The sequence below is a fragment of the Lygodium microphyllum genome, chromosome 12 (genome assembly GCF_053477565.2).
Source record: "Lygodium microphyllum isolate KBCC chromosome 12, Lygodium_microphyllum_v1.1.10, whole genome shotgun sequence".
Lineage (NCBI taxonomy): Eukaryota > Viridiplantae > Streptophyta > Polypodiopsida > Schizaeales > Lygodiaceae > Lygodium > Lygodium microphyllum.
In genome coordinates, this window is record NC_141146.1 from 5635440 (window position 1) to 5651706 (window position 16267).

Sequence of the window (16267 nt, forward strand, 5' to 3'; positions counted from 1 at the left end):
CCAAAAAGGATTTAGGGCTTTGTATATAAAGTTGAAAAGTGAATGAGAAGCTCATTCTTTGGTGTGTGGCAAAAAGAGTCTTCTTCTTCCTCTCTTCTTCTCTCCTTCTTGCTTGTGAGTGCTCTTGAGAGAGGGAGTGTGAGAGTGTGAGGGAGTGAGTGTGTGTGGAAGTGAGGGATCAAGAGGGTGAATCTCTTCACCATCTCCTCTCCTCTTCTTCTCTTCTCTTCTCTTGCGCGCGCGGCTATAGAGGATAGAGCTTGGAGATGGAGGAGGCTTGAGGATGCTTGAGCTAGCATCAAGAATCGTGGAGCTACCGGAGTGCAAAGAGAGAAGGGTACTCGATCAAGTATCAAGGTAAGCTCACTACACTCGTAGGATCAATGGCGCGTTGGCTAGGTGAGAGATAGCCATTAGAGCTCGCTTGAAACACTTGAAACAATAAGCGGTCCGTGGGTCTTGGCAGTTGAGCAAAAGCTCCCACAACGGGTATAGTGAGCTTACCTCCATGCCGATCAAGTTACCTCCTCTCTCGCGCACTTTGGTGGCTCCACGATCCAAGTGCAAGCTTCAAGCAAGCTCCATCCTCAAGCTCCACGTTCCAAGCTCCATTGCTGCGAGCAAGACAAGAGAAGAGAAGAGATGAGAAGAGAAGAGAAGAAGAGAGGAGAAGATGGAGAGCTTCTCCTCCTCGGTCCCTCACCCTCACACACTCACTCCCTCACACTCTCACACTCCCTCTCTCAAGCATAAGCTCAAGCAAGCAAGAACAAGAAGAAGAAGAAGAGGAGGAGAGCCACTTTTGGCCACACACAAGAATGAGCTTCTCATTCACTTTTCAAATTTATATACAAAACCCTAAATCCCTTTTGGGCGGTCATCCCCTTTTCCCCTTTGTTACATGGCCAGCTGTAGCCTAGGCCCTTTTTTCCATTGTCCTTCTATCTTCCTAGCTTCCTTTCCACCGGTCGTCTACATTTATAAATTGCACGGGTGAGAGCCCCGCGCTCCTTGAATTAAACCATGATGTCCTTGTGCTCTTTTACTAAAGTATTGACTTGCGCTTTTCCTTGCGCGCCTTTCTCCCTTATTTAGGACTTTTCTCCTTGTGCGTCTTTGTCTTCCGTTTCTCTTTGCCTTGGCCTTTGTCTTCTGCTTTAGCTTTTTCGGATTGTCCATCTTCGTTCATTTGAGGGTTAATATTTATGTTTCCCTATGCACCCACGGGATGGGTCTCTGCCATCAGCATAGGACACGTCACTTTGTTCTATATACGGTACTGCAAAGCTCCTTAGCCTTCCTACTTACACCTATGCCAGAGGGGTTGGACGCACTGATGCACCATCAATTGTGTACCCTAGCATACTCCCTCTGCACCACACCCTTGTCGATTCCGAAACCAGGTGTGAGATTTGGGTTTCCATCAATATTCACTCGAGTGATGAAAGTTATGGGTGGAGCAATTGTTCTCTCATCCCATCTGAGTGCCAGTGAGTTGCATGACTCTCCTTCGTCAACAACACCTCCCCCGATGGGCTTCATCAACCAGCTACCTCCCCAGGTGCTGCTGCATGGTCCTTGCCATGTTGGTTGAACGCTAGAGCGAGCCATGGTACCTCTCCTACAGCCGACTCCAACCCTTCGAGTAGCAGTGACAGTTCCTTCGACCATATGCGAAACGGGCTAAGTGTTCCTAACCCTATTTTTCTGTTTACAAGTGTATGTGATGTCTTGAGTGTGGGGACGCCAACATCCAGACGGTTGACAAGTTTGTGGCCATGTCGATCAATGTACTCTATCGGTTAAGGTTTTAAGTGTGGGGACACGTCCCTACGCGTCTGATGTGCATACCCCCTGCATATGCCTGTATGCCATGACCTCTTTCTACCCTCATGGGGTCCCTTTCCCACCCACCCATCTAACTTTACCCCACCCTTTGGGCCGTTCCTTCCCTATTTTCCTTTATCCCTTGTTTTGACGTTTTGCATGTAAACGCATCGTACGTTCACTGGAATCCAAATCCAACCTTACAGCCCTGTTCGTCCCTTTGAATTACCTATCTTTCCTTTTTAACAACCCCTATTCCGATCGATGGTTCTTGAGTTATTAATTTTTGACGCATTTTTCATAAAATGGACAGTTTTTCATGTGAACGTATCCTACGTTCACTGAGACTCACATCTAACTTTATAGCCTTGTTCATCCCTTCAAATGGCCGGTTTTCCTTTTTATACACCCTTGTTCCGACTTACAATTCATCCGCTATTCCAGTTTGAATAGTTTTATGTTTTTCCATGTGAACCCATCCTACGTTCACTGGACCTGATATCTAACATCATAACCTAGTTTTTCCCTTCGACTGTCACACTTTCCCTTTTTACATCCCCTTGTTCCGGCTTACTGTTTTTGAGTTATTAATTTTTGAAGCAACTCCTGCTCATTGGATATATTTCGATGTGAACGCGTCCTTCTCGCTTCCCAACAATAATCTAACGTACCAGCCTTGTCCTACACCTTCCTGTGGACACATTTCCTTTTTACACCCTGTCCTTTCGCTGTAATGGGTTGTCTGTTATTAATTTTTGCGAGTTTTCGTGTCTTTTTCGTGCGTTGTTTTGCCCTTTTTCCATGTGAACCTGCCCTACTCTTTTCGGAATTCCATTCGGACTAGATCGCTTTTTCCGGCCACCCTTCCTACACAATTTTTCTTTTTTCTCTGCCCTGTTTCGCCATCTGGATTTTTTGTTATTAATTTTTATTGGTATTTTTTAGCGCAATTTTCTTGTTTCTTCCATGCGAACGCCTTCTAACCCCATCCAAACTGCAATTTGATATGATATCCCCGACAGCTATATTATTTTGGACATTTTTCCTTTTTACTGTCCTCTATTCCGATGTATGGATCATTCCATATTAATTTTCGAATCCCTTTTCGAGTACGATTTTTGGGTTTTTTTCATGTGAACGCATCCTCTCTCGGTCGAAACCATGTGTTGACGTGATAGGTTTGTCGGGCACATTATTTGGCACTTTTTTCCTTTTTTCCACCTTGCGTTCCGACAAGGGACTTTTTCCATATTAATCCCCGTATGTATTTTTGGAGTCGTTTTTCGTGTTTTTCCAATGTGAACACCCTGATTTTGCCCCGGAACCCATGTTGCAGTTTTAGTTCATCTTCCCCTCGTCTCCCGACACATTTTTCCTTTTTACGGTTTTTCAATCCGGTGTACGGTTTGGGTTTTATTAATTTTTCTTCCTCTTGCCGTGTGACCATGTCTCTCGTGTCGCACGTGAACATGCATGTTTTTGGTTTTACGCACCTCTAGCCGTCCTTGTGGCCTCTGTGCCTCGTGTGTTGCCGTCCTCGCCCCGTTTGATCCCGCCGATGTAAATTTTTTTTATTCCCGTCCCGTGCACGCATGCAGGTCGGGGGTGCGCTCACCTTTTAATGGATTCAAAACAGAAAAACCAAAAAAAAAAACCCTAACAATTCACCCCTACCACCAAACACAAAAACCCAAGAGAAAAAAAAAAAATAACACACAATTTTTTTTAAACAAAAAAAAACAAACCAAAACAACACCACCCAACCCCCACAACACACAACAACTCACAATATAATACTAAATTTATTTTTTTTAAAAGAAAAAAAAACACCCGCAACCCCACACCCCCATGCCCCATCCATGTTATTTCAATAACCCTTACAAACCAAAACAAAACACATTCAAGCCCAAAAAAAAACACCCTTAAAAAGTATAATTTTAAAAAACAAAAAAAAAACCAACTTGCCTGTTCGACCGCATCCTCACCATCGCCCTCTCCCTTCTCCATCGCTTCTTCCCTCCTCCTTCGTCGTTTCTTTCTTCTCCATCACCTCTAGCCTGTCCTTCCTTCTCGTCGCCATCGCCCCCATTCGCCCCCTCCCTCTTCTTCTTCATTGCCCTTTCTTCCTTCTCCTCCATTGCTCGCCCTTCCCTCCCTCTCCTTCACCATCACCCTTCCCTCCCTCTTCTTCACCATCTCCCGCCCCTCCCTCACTCCATCTCCTCCACTCTCCTTCACCATCGCTCTTCCCTCCCTCTTCTTCACCATCGTCTGCCCCTCCCTTCCTCCGTCTCCTCCATTCTCCTCGCCTTCCGCCTCCCTCCCTCTTCATCGGCCCCCTCCCTCCCTTCCGCCTTCCGCCTCCCTCCTCCTCCTCCCTTCGTGGCCCCCTCCTTCCTTCTCCCACCCCTTCCTCTAATTCACTCAGTTAACCTAGCTAACTTACCTCATTAACTTAGTTAACTTACCTAACTAACCTACTTCACTTAGTTACCCTAGCTAACTTACCTAATTAACTTAGTTAACTCACCTAACTATTTACCTAATTAACTTAGTTGACTCACCTAACTAGTTACCTAACTGACTTAGCTAACTAACCTGCCCTAGTTAACTCCCCTTCCCCTCAGTCACCTAACCTACCCTGGTCACCCTAACCTAACCCCCTTCTAACCTCACCCCAGTTTCCCCCCTTCTAGCCCCCTTTCCTACCCCTACACCACTCTATCCCCACCCTCCACACGCAGACCACTTGCTGCCCGATGGTTTCGTGTCTACGCGTGTTCGCACGGGCATCCATGTGTGTCTATGTGTACGGGAGTACCCACGGGTGTTCACACGCGAGCATGCGCGTTTGATCTTCTCCATGCGGTGGTGCATGCCGTCCCCGAGCACACACAGCTATTCACACGCAGCCCCTTCCACAAACCCGAGAAAAAATACCTTTAAAATACCTAAAAACATTAAAAACTCATAAAAATTCCTTACTAAATTGGGTAATTTTTTGGTTTATCTTTTTTATTATAATATAAAGAATTAATTGCAAAAAAAATTAACAATATTTAAAATCCTTTTAAAATTCACTAAAAATTAAGAAAAATTCATTAAAATCCCTAAATATTAGAAATAAATTCAAAAAAATCACAAAAAAATCCATCGATGCATTTGACTACTTTTGGAATATTTTATAAGCTGAAAACACCGTGGCACATGATCATCCTATTATTTTTGGACCTAAATGATAGCCTTTTAATCTAAATTCATAAAAAATTTTATTTTAAATTCCAAAAATAAGCTGTCAATTTACGAAATAATTAAAAAATTACAAATCCATTGTTGAAGCCTAATGGTTTCATTTTCAATTAGGTTTGATTGATACTCTAATAAATCAAACATTTTAAAAATAAAAAATATACAAAAAACACAAAATACAAAATTAAGACACACCTAAATTATAATTTTAAAAAATACTAATAATAATATCACCCAAACACTAATCAACATTATCTAAACCAAATGTGATCCCACTAACATTGCCTTGATATTTATTTTATTTTTTTAAATAATAAGGTGTTTTATTTTTTTCAGTCAGTGATTTTTACTTTTTTTATTGGATTCCTTGCATTTGGGACTACTCAGTGCGCCCTTAGTCTCTTGTATATACATCCCTACCAGGTATCTATTTTTCATGCTTTATTTATTTTTGGTCATCCCTTAACCACAATTAATTGTTAAAATGAACTTATTCACCCACTTTTTCACACGCGCTTGCGCTAAACACACATTTTTCTAATAACTTAAAATGCGCTTTAGAGGCACTTTAATTTTAAATAAAAACGAACCAACCGTCACAAAAATGCACGCGTTGAAAAAGAAGAGCGCTTCAGACACAATTAATGAATATGCATTTAGAGACCTGAGTCTGGGGATCGCCGTCTAGGTTTTGTTAAAAGCACCATTTCACATTAATAAATTGCAACTAACAATTTAAAAATGAACCGCCGTTTTCTTATTAAGGTTTACAACCTAATAAAATTTCAACCATTGTTAATAATTTATTAAAATGAACCCTTCACGAAAATCATTTCTCTCACTGCACTTTTTTTCCTTTTTAATAAATACGTCTCGTGGGATGGGTACGTATAGTCCTTTAAGCTAACATTGTTTATCAAAGTTCTAGTTATGTCCTAATTAGGTTTTTGAGGTATTATGGTTTGATTGTGTGATATGATTACGGGTGCGGTTTGTAGTTTTCTTTTTTGCCTAATACGGGGTCTTGGGTGACTGCTTGTTGCATAGCATGAAGCTTTCGGTCACATATGTGTAGAGGTCATGCCGAATTTTTTCTAAGATGTGGGTTATTTGGGGTGGTCGATTGGTTAGTTACACCTGTGTATGCTTATTTTGATCGATTTCTTTTTTATAGCTATTTTGTTGTTTTGCAGGCATTCTCTGTGATTGTCTATGTTTGTGGCGTGTGTATATTCCATCTGAATGGCGCCTCAAGCTCCTCCTCATGTTCAATATGTCCCATTGATCAGTAGGGATTATTCTTCCCTACTAACTTTTGAGTCTATCGTGAAAGCTGGCCTTGCATCTTTTGTGGCTGCTTCACTCTCTTTGATTCTAGACGATCCAGCCTTGTGTGATGAGTTTCTTGCGTCATGCAGTAAGAAATCGGGCTTGGTTCATGGTACTTCCATGGTTTTGACACCTAGAGGGTTAAGGAAGGCTTTGTCTCTTCCCTACAAAGGAGAACCCTTTGTTACAGCCAGACAGTTATTCTCAAATTACGAGATTCTCAAGCTGTTACAGAAGCAGAGTAAAGAGGTCCTCGATGTCAAGAAGGTGATTAACACTTTAGGAGTGTCTTTTTCAATGATCATTGATCCACTCTGGAAGCTAGTCTACCAATTTCTCCAAGATAGGTTCATGCCTGCCAAGACACCATCTCACTATTTGTCCAAGGAGCTCTTCACAGCTTCTAGGATGGTGTTAAAAGGGGTTGCCATTGACTAGAGTACTTACCTTCTTACAAAGATGGACCAACATTTTGTCAAAGTGACGAGAGGGAATATTACCAATGTAACTTATGGTTCATATTTATATGCTTTCTTGACATATTCAGGCATTAAGAAGGGTGTGCTTCCTCCTCCTCCATTTGATCCAGTACCTCCCCCTCCACCTTTAGAGGATTCAGAACCCATTGACATAGAGGATCTTGATTCCCCTCCTCCATTGGTCCTTTAGCGGAAGCGCTTGAAGCATATGGCAGAGAAAGTTCCACCAATCATTCCTTTAGTAACAGTTCCTGCTACCTCTGGAAGTGACCTCCCTGCCCACCTCACATGCACAAATTTATTTAGGGCATATCGAGAGGGTTCTTTAGAAATATCAGTTCCTTTACTGAACAGTTTAGTGTCAGGGGATGCCATTCCTTTCCTTTGTAACGACATCTAGAGTTCTATTGAACTCTCAGTGACAGCTTGTGTTCAACAGTTATATGCTTCTTTCTATGAAGAATTGATGCAATCCAAAGACCAGATGTATAAGGCAACCACAAAGTTAGCCTCTACTAAAGGTACTCTTGCCGATTTGTTTAACCAGATGGAGCAGCAAACCCAAATGATTGAGATCCAGAGAGAATAAATATCTTCTTTGAAAATTCAGTTAGCAGAGGCTCAGTCAGATGTCACTAGAGTTTCGGAAGAGAAAGAGAAAATGTCCAAAGAAGCTCAAGAGTTTAAGACTCTTTTAGATACAAAACTGTCAACTTTGCAGACTGCTCATAATACATTGGAATCCCAAGCTTCCTAGATTAAGCTTGCAGGACCAACTGGCGCAGTCATGGTCCATTCCTCCAAGCCCCAGTGTTCCTATAATTCCTTCTATATCTCAGCAGGACTTTGCAATTCTCCAGAGAGAAGCCACATTATGTCTGTTGTTTCAAGATAAAGTGGAAAGATTGCAATCCAGGATGGATTTATTATGGTCTACATTTGAGCACTTTCACGAGAATGTTCCTCTGGACCATTCCTTTTTTGTCCACAATCAGGTGCAGAAGTTGGCCTTCTATATTAAGCTCTCAACGATGGATCTCCCTCTTCCAGAGGATAGTTGGAGTGGGGCTTGGTCTTCTGATTTGCTGATAGAAGTTGTCCGTATAGTCTTTGAAGATTCCATGATGACAGATATCATGTTGCTGTGTTATATGTATCTACGAGGTGATCTGTTAATTTCAGATGATATAGATCTAACTTGGTATGTAGGGAATGCGGTCTTACAAGCTGCCTTATATGTCAACCATTTGGAGTTGAGGATAGATGACATGTTCTAGTGCTATTCTTCTAAAGTGGCTACTTGCCCTGACACTTCATGGCATCCAATGATTGATTTTGTAGTCCTGAACCAACGCCAAAATACAGCTTCTACTTATGTCCAGAGCACTAACCAACTGAGGGTGGATCCCCTAGCTTATCTTTCCAAGAACCATCCATTTGATTCATCCTTCTTTGATGCCTACCATCAACGATCTGTTTTAGGTCCCCCTGTTCCTAGCTTATTGTACTATCAACAAATGGCCCATCGCTATGATGCTTATTTTTCCCTTTATCAATCCAACTCAGTAGCTATCTTAGCTCTCCTTTTCCAACCTCAGGGTTTTCCTCAAATTCCAATGTTTACCTATTTTTCTTTCATTGAAGATCGAGTCTTTTTCCCTTGTCTGCCATGTCCTTTTCCATCTATCTATATACCTTCTACTTTTCCTACTTATCAATTGATACCTTTCCTAACTGATTCGCTTAAATTTTCAGCCACTCCTTCTTTAGCTTATCCCTCATTTTATGATTTTTCCTACCCATCTCTTTATCCTCTTTGACTTATTCCCCTTCCATCTCCTGCCACTTCTATTTCTCAACCCCCTCAGTTGGTTAGTGGGTACGAAGGATTTGATCAGCAGATTCCGAGAAGAAGAGGATGGAGCTCAACTGATTCTCTCACGGGACCACAGATTAATTGGCCATTAATTCCAGGGGACTGGACAACTGCTAGTCAAGCATACTAGAATTACCTCCATTTTTCTCAACAATATTCACAATCTCCAGATCCTTCAGTGAGATTGACAGCCCATTTTTCTTGGTACTTAGCATATATGCATAGGCATTCCCATAACGATCAAAAGACCATTCCAAAGCTTTGTATAAATGTCAATGTGAACATTGATTCCCAACAGTTGGACATCCTATATTTTCATGCCCTTTGTCTACCTAGCAGATACCTTGTTTTGCTAGAACAGATGTGTGACCTTCAATTCTTTCAGAATCCTCCAAAATCTTTTGTAGATGAGTCTTTATCCCTGAATTGCTTTCAAAATCATCAAGCCTTCAAGAGGGATCATCTTCATTGATACCCCTGGATGTATCTTTTGTGCTTCTTAATGAGACATTTTTTTTGGAGGTGCCATTCAAATGATTGTGTTTGTGTTTGTGTTTGTGTTGTAATAATTTGTATGTGATGAGTTCGTGTTGGTTGAATAATTTATTCGAGAGCTCTCTTTTCAACTATTGATACTGATGGTGGATGATAAGCCTACAATGGAAAGCTGAAGAACCTCTTATATCCTTTACAAATTTGTTATGACTTTTTATTGTTTATTAGACGTGTTAATGAATAACGAAGTTTTCCTTTAGTAGTATTCTTTTCTAGAGATACAGGTGATAAGTTGGGATCGTGTGGAGTGATTGTTGAAGATACTAAAGAAGATCAAATTGAGCTCTTTAGTGAACTTACATCTTCTTTTTCTTAAGTAGTGAGGACGCTTCCTTTCTAAGTGTGGGGATATGTTGAGAGTGGAAAAAGACTGAATTTTTTATTGATTTTTGTTGTTTTTTAAGTCTGAATGATTGATTTTTGATGGATTTAGAGTGATGTATGATTGATAATGGAAGTGCTTGAGAGTTTTTTGGATGATATTGATTATGTTTTGGAAGCTCATGATGAATTTTAGTGGAAATATGAAGCTCTATGATGTTCTGATAGGTTCTGTTATGGTTATGATTGGTTCTAATACCTTCTATATAGCCTTTGTTTTGTGTTGATTTTCTTCTGTATGAAGCACGGATTGATGATTGATGAAGGCGGAAATCTTTTGAAAGATTATTGAATAGTTTTTGATAGTTTGAAATGGTTTTAGTATGAGTTATGAGGATTTGATGTTCTTTGATGACCTTCTGTAACCCTCTATAAACCTTATGTAGAGCCTCTGTCTCTGCTCTGCCTCTGCTCTGTTCCTGTTCTGTTCTATTCTGTAGATCTTCTGTAAGTGTTCTATAGAATGTATGTGTGACTTTGGAAAAGTTTTCTAACTTTTGGAAAGGATGAATCTAATTTCAAAAGAGCTAAAGCAAATGGAAGAAGCAGCTGCTGAAGACTGAAGAGAAGACTGAAGTGACAGTGATAGTAGTGAGCTATGAAGGGTTACTGTAGTGGCTCTGGTGCCTCTTCACATCAGATATACCTCTTGGGAGGTGCATCCACGACCTAAGAAGGATTATTGAGAGTCCTTATTGAGTATTGTAGTGAGGAGATGATGTACTATAGAGAGAGAGAGAGAGTCAAAGATAGTTAATTCTATCAAAATAGTGTAACTATATATGAGAGATTGAGAGAGAAAACTATGAAGTCATTGAATACGAATACTATGTGATTGATTTCCATTCCAAAATGGTGTATTCTTTTATGTTCCTTGTTCTATTGAAGGATTCTGTGAAGATGTTGAAGATTATGGTTGATTCTATCAAATCCATGGGAGATTTCTACTATGATCCTACATGAAGATTTGTTGTTTTCTTTGTTTTGGTCATCAAAGAATGAAATAAAAGCTTGTTGATGTTACAAGATAGATTTTCTTGTAGTAGAATCCCCTTTTCCTTGGTGTCTCTCTTGGGGCTCCAGATGTTGTCTAAGAAACTTTGCAATAAAAGGAATGTCAGGTTGAGAATTTAAGCCAACAAATTGAAGACATCCAACAAGATTACCATAAGAATGATGTAATGCTAATTGTCAATCATTCTGTAGAAAGTGAGAGTTTTTGGTAGAGCTCACAAGACAACGAGTACTAGTAGGATGTGCAGAATCCAAACCAAACTTTCGAATAATATCTTCAGTGAACTTTGTTTAATGCAGTAATAAAACACCCTTTTCTTGATAGTGTTGAATTTGAATACCAAGACATGAGTGTATGTCTCCAAGATTGACCATGTCAAATGTAAATGATAAAACCTTCTTTACTTCTTGAAGGAAGCTGAAGTTAGAAACAAGTATGGTATCATCCATATATAGAGCAAGAATAACAAAACTATCATTTGCAGTGCTTGACATATAAGTTAGTATCTGATTGGGAACATCAGGAAGAACTGGTTCTTCTTCATTTCCTGCAACAAATTCCCAATATCCTTTTCCCATAAGGAAATTCGTCATTCTAAACTTCCATGCTTGGAAGTTATTCTTGTCAAGCTTTTCAGTGACAATCTGTGAAAGATAATCAGACGCCATTACAGAACACTGCAAAAAATTCTGTCACTGGAAAAAACACAGCTTCAATCTCATAAGGGCAAATCTGCAAAACTGACGAAAGTGGTATTTGACCACACAGTCACTTCCTAGTGACGATTTTGCATCAACAGGCAACAAGGATGATTCTGTAACTCCCAATGTCTCTGCACACAAGCATACGATGCAATTTCTGTGGTAACTTTTCACCGACCTGTAGAACAGTAGTCGCACAGCATAAAACTGGGCCTTTTTCTGAGTGCGTGCAGAAAACTTCCGCCTCCAAAACAGGCCCCGAAATGGCCTCAAATAAAAAAAAACAGGGTCGCCGAGGGCTAAAGCCCCCTCCCGCAGCATATACTGCCCTCTTGCTTCAGTGCGAAGGGCGTCTCAACCTGAGACAATGCACTCTTGCAATTTTCGGCTGTGCTACCTGCAGAGATATGCTCCCAAAACAGAAAATGAAAGCAACACTGCTCCTCTTACCAGAACACCGCGAGCTTGGCTTGCTTTCTTGAGCTCCTTACCACGAACAAGGCTCTGATACCATGTCAAGATTGTGGGAGAGAAGGAAGGAGTCTCACTTGTAGCTTTCTTGCTTGCACAATGGGGGAATACACACACAGGTGGAGGCTGAAAACAGTTTTCCTCTTCTTAGTTGTGTAAGCCAAAAGAACGCCAAAATACAAAGAAATAGAAGAACCCTATATATGGGTCTCAAACCAAACTCAACTAACTAAGGTGGCATGCTAACTGAGCCACGAACTAGAGTAGATAAGGATAGCTGTCATCTAGCTATTATTCATGGGCGGTGTACCAACCGCATCTACAACTAACACGTCGGTGACATAAATGCACAACGGTCACCCTGGCATATCACGAGTGGAGCTCGATATCTCAACAGTTTTCCATGTCCTATATCTTCAAAGGAATATTCTTTCAGTTACAAGACTTGTGGATCTTGGTCTCTTTGTCAGTTTTGACCATACTAAGTGTCGCATTGAGAAAGATGGCCAAACAATCCCTGTTGCTCCTCGAAATGGTAATCTTTTTGGGTTATCTTAAAATGAAGATGTTGCAAATATTGTTACATCTCCTACCGATCTTAATAGCAAAATATGGCATCATCACTTCGTTCACTCTAATTTTCCAAAGCTTTTCGATCTTTATCGGCGTGATCTTATTCAAGGTATGGAATTCAAAGCTCATCCTCATATGGGTATTTGTGAATATTTTGCACTTAGAAAGCATTTTCACAAATCCTTTTCCATTTCCACTACAACTCATTCTAGAGATTTTCTTGATCTTATTCACACTGATATTCATGGATCTTTTCCTCCATCAAAATATCAATATCGGTATTTCATGACTTTCATTGATGACTTCTCAAGATACACCAATTTTTTTCTCTTGTGACACAAATCAAAAGCTTTATTATATTTTAAGCAATATCAGAAAGCTATATAACTTCATAGTTGTCACATCAAGAAACTTCAATGATAATGGTGGAGAATACATTTCAAATGATTTTGATGATTATTGTAATAATCAAGGTATTCATCATGAATATATGATTCCCTACTCTCCTCAATAGAATGGTATTGCTGAATGTATAAATAGGACTATTCTCAATGCCATGAAAAGTATGCTCATTCATTCTGGCTTATCTCGATGTTTTTGGGTTGAAGCTATCTTCACAGTAGTATTTGTGCAAAATCATCTTCCTACAACTCATCCTTCTGGTAAGACACCAATACCAATTTTTACTTGGGTAGGTGAAACTCCTTTTGTTTCATATTTTTGAACCTTTGGATGTATTTATTATATTCATGTACCCAAAGAGACTCGCAGAAAACTTGATCCTCCTAGTTTGAAAGTTACTTTCATTGGATATTCAACTTTTTCTAAGGGATACAAGTTTTATGATCCATCTTCGAAGAAGGTAATCATAAGTTGTGATGCTATTTTCAATGAACAACTTATGGGCAACACATGGTCTCGGGCAGAGGTGGTCACTAGAGGACATTGGTGATACAAAGTCATTACTCACTTATTTTCCTTTTCTATATGATGATGAACCTCCTTGACGGGAAAATATTGACTCTTCAAATCAGGATTCACAACCTGCACCTATTATTGCTGATAATGACCTTGGCATTGATCTTTATGTTGATCTTCCAATTGATAATGAGCATGGTACTTGTCATGTTTATGTTGCTGATATTCTTGAGAATACTCTCAATATTTGTGAAGACCCTATCTCTTATAGTGATGCCATGTCATCCCCACAAAAGGAACAATGGCAGGAGGCCATGGAAGTTGACTATGAATCTCTCCTCTCTAAAGGTACATGGGTTCTAACTAAGTTACCACCTAGACGCATTGCTATTAAATGCAAGTGGGTTTATAAGACTAAAACAAAAGTAGATGGAACATTTGAGAAATTCAAAGCAAGGCTAGTTGCCAAAGGTTCTCACAAATTGCTAGAGTTGATTATCAAGAAAATTTCTCACCTGTTGATCGTATTATAAGTATTAGGGTCTTGTTAGTTTTTGCTATTGAGTTTGATTTGGAGGTTCACCAAATGGATGTGAGAACTCCTTTTCTTAATGGTGATTTAAAGGAAGAGATATACATGGAGTAACCAGAGGGATTTTTAGTCAAACATAAGGAAAATCTTACTTGCAGACTGTATCGGGCACTCTATGGTCTCAAACAATCTTCATGAGCTTGGTATCAAAATATTGATCCCTTCCTTGCAAAATAAGGTTTTATCTCAGAGCCAGGAAAGTTATGTACTGGCTGTCTATCAGCATTTCAGACTCTATGATTGTGCATATTCAGGATGCAAGTACGCCAAAGGAGGCATGGGATACTTTGTCAAAAATGTATAGCACAAATACGCAAGCCAGGAAAATGCAGCTCAAACAAGAGTTGCATAATGTGCAAAGAGAAAATATGAGCATCAATGACTACCACATGAAGGTGAAGAAGATTGCAGATGCACTTGCTTCCATTGGGTCGCCAGTGGAAGATGATGATTTAGTTTCTGTGACCTTGAATGGTCTAGGAAAGGATTATGCACAGTTCCGAACATCCATTTCCGTCCGTGAAAGATTTTCTGATTTTGAGGAGTTGATTGCTCTTCTAATTTCTGAGGAGCAGAGAAATGGTGGTGCATCTTCTTTAGGAGGAACTTCAAAAGAAACTGTCTTCTACTCAAATGCTGGAAGAGGTAGAGACAGAGGTAGAGGAGGCCGATTTGGAGGCCGTGGTAGAAATCAGAATATGTAGCAAACTCAAGAAAACCAGTCCTATGGAGGAGGACGTGGTAACTCTAGAGGCAAGGGGAGCCAAAGAGGTCGTGGTGGATGGCAAAGAGGCCAAAATGCAAACAGTAATGTTGAATGCTACTACTGTGGTAAAATGGGTCATATGGCTAAAGACTGCTATAAAAAGCAGAATGACATCATGAATGGAAAACTGCAACAAGGGAATTATGCATCTTCTAATAGACAGGGTGATGACAGAAATGAGCATTTGTTTATGGTGCAGCACATGAACAATTCTGTGACAAGTGCAGAAGAAAGCAATGATGTATGGTATGTTGACTCGGGTGCATCAAACCACATGACAGGTCATGCAGAATGGATGGAGGATGCAAGGAAAATGGAAAAACCAGGATTTGTGGAGATTGGTGATGATACTGCACATCCTATTGTGCAGATTGGAAAATTTCCTTTGTCTATGCAGGATGGGAAAAAGAAATACCTGTCCGATGTATTTCATGTCCCGAATATCACCAAGAATCTGGTTTCTATTGGTCAAATGGTTGAGCAGGGCTTGCAGGTCAAATTTAATCCTCATGGATGCTTTGTTGAGGATATGAAAAATAAAGGTCGCTTGATAGCAAAAGGAAAGAAGAAGGGCAGAATGTTTACATTGGATGTAGACATGTCTGAATTGAGTGCAGCAATGTTTGCACATGGGACTGGTGTAGTTGCAGATATTGATATCTGGCATAAATGCATTGGTCATGTTAATGTACAACGACTTAAATCAATGCAGGCCCAAAATATTGTTGCAGGATTGCCTAAATTCAAGGTTGCAGAAATGTATAAGGTATGTGAAGCCTGCCAATTTGGAAAACAGGCAAGGAAACCATTTCCTAGACATGTTCAAGAGAGTGAGAAGCCATTGGAATTAATCCACTCTGATGTGTGGACTACTAAAGCTGCATCTCTTGGAGGCTGTCATTATTTTGTCACTTTTATTGATGACTATAGCAGAAAAGTTTGGGTGTATTTTATGAAAAAGAAAAGTGAAGTTTTTGGGCATTTCAAAACTCTTAAAGCTATGGTTGAAAAAGAAACAGGCCTGCAAATAAAATGCCTAAGGTCAGATGGAGGGGGAGAGTACCTCTCAAATGAGTTTGCAAGGTTCTTGCAGGAGCATGGCATAAAGCAGCAATATTCATGTAGTCATGCCCCACAACAAAATGGAATTGCAGAAAGAAAAAACGGGCATATTGGAGAGGTATCTCGTGCCATGCTCAATGAAAAAGACCTGCCAGATTTTTATTGGGCTGAGGCAGTTGCTACATCAGTCTACATAATGAACAGGACTCCCATTGCAGCAATACATGGGATGACTCCAGAGGAGAGGTATACTGGTAGGAAACCAGATATTTCTCATTTGAAATTTTTTGGTTGCATTGCCTATGTACATGTGCCAGATGAGTTGAGATCCAAGTTGGATCCAAAAGCTGAGAAGTGCATCTTTATTGGTTACTCTCTGCAGCAAAAAGGGTATAGATGCTATAACCCTTATACTCGTAAGTTTACAGTGAGCAGAGATGTTGTTTTTGATGAGATGAGTAGCTGGTATAAAC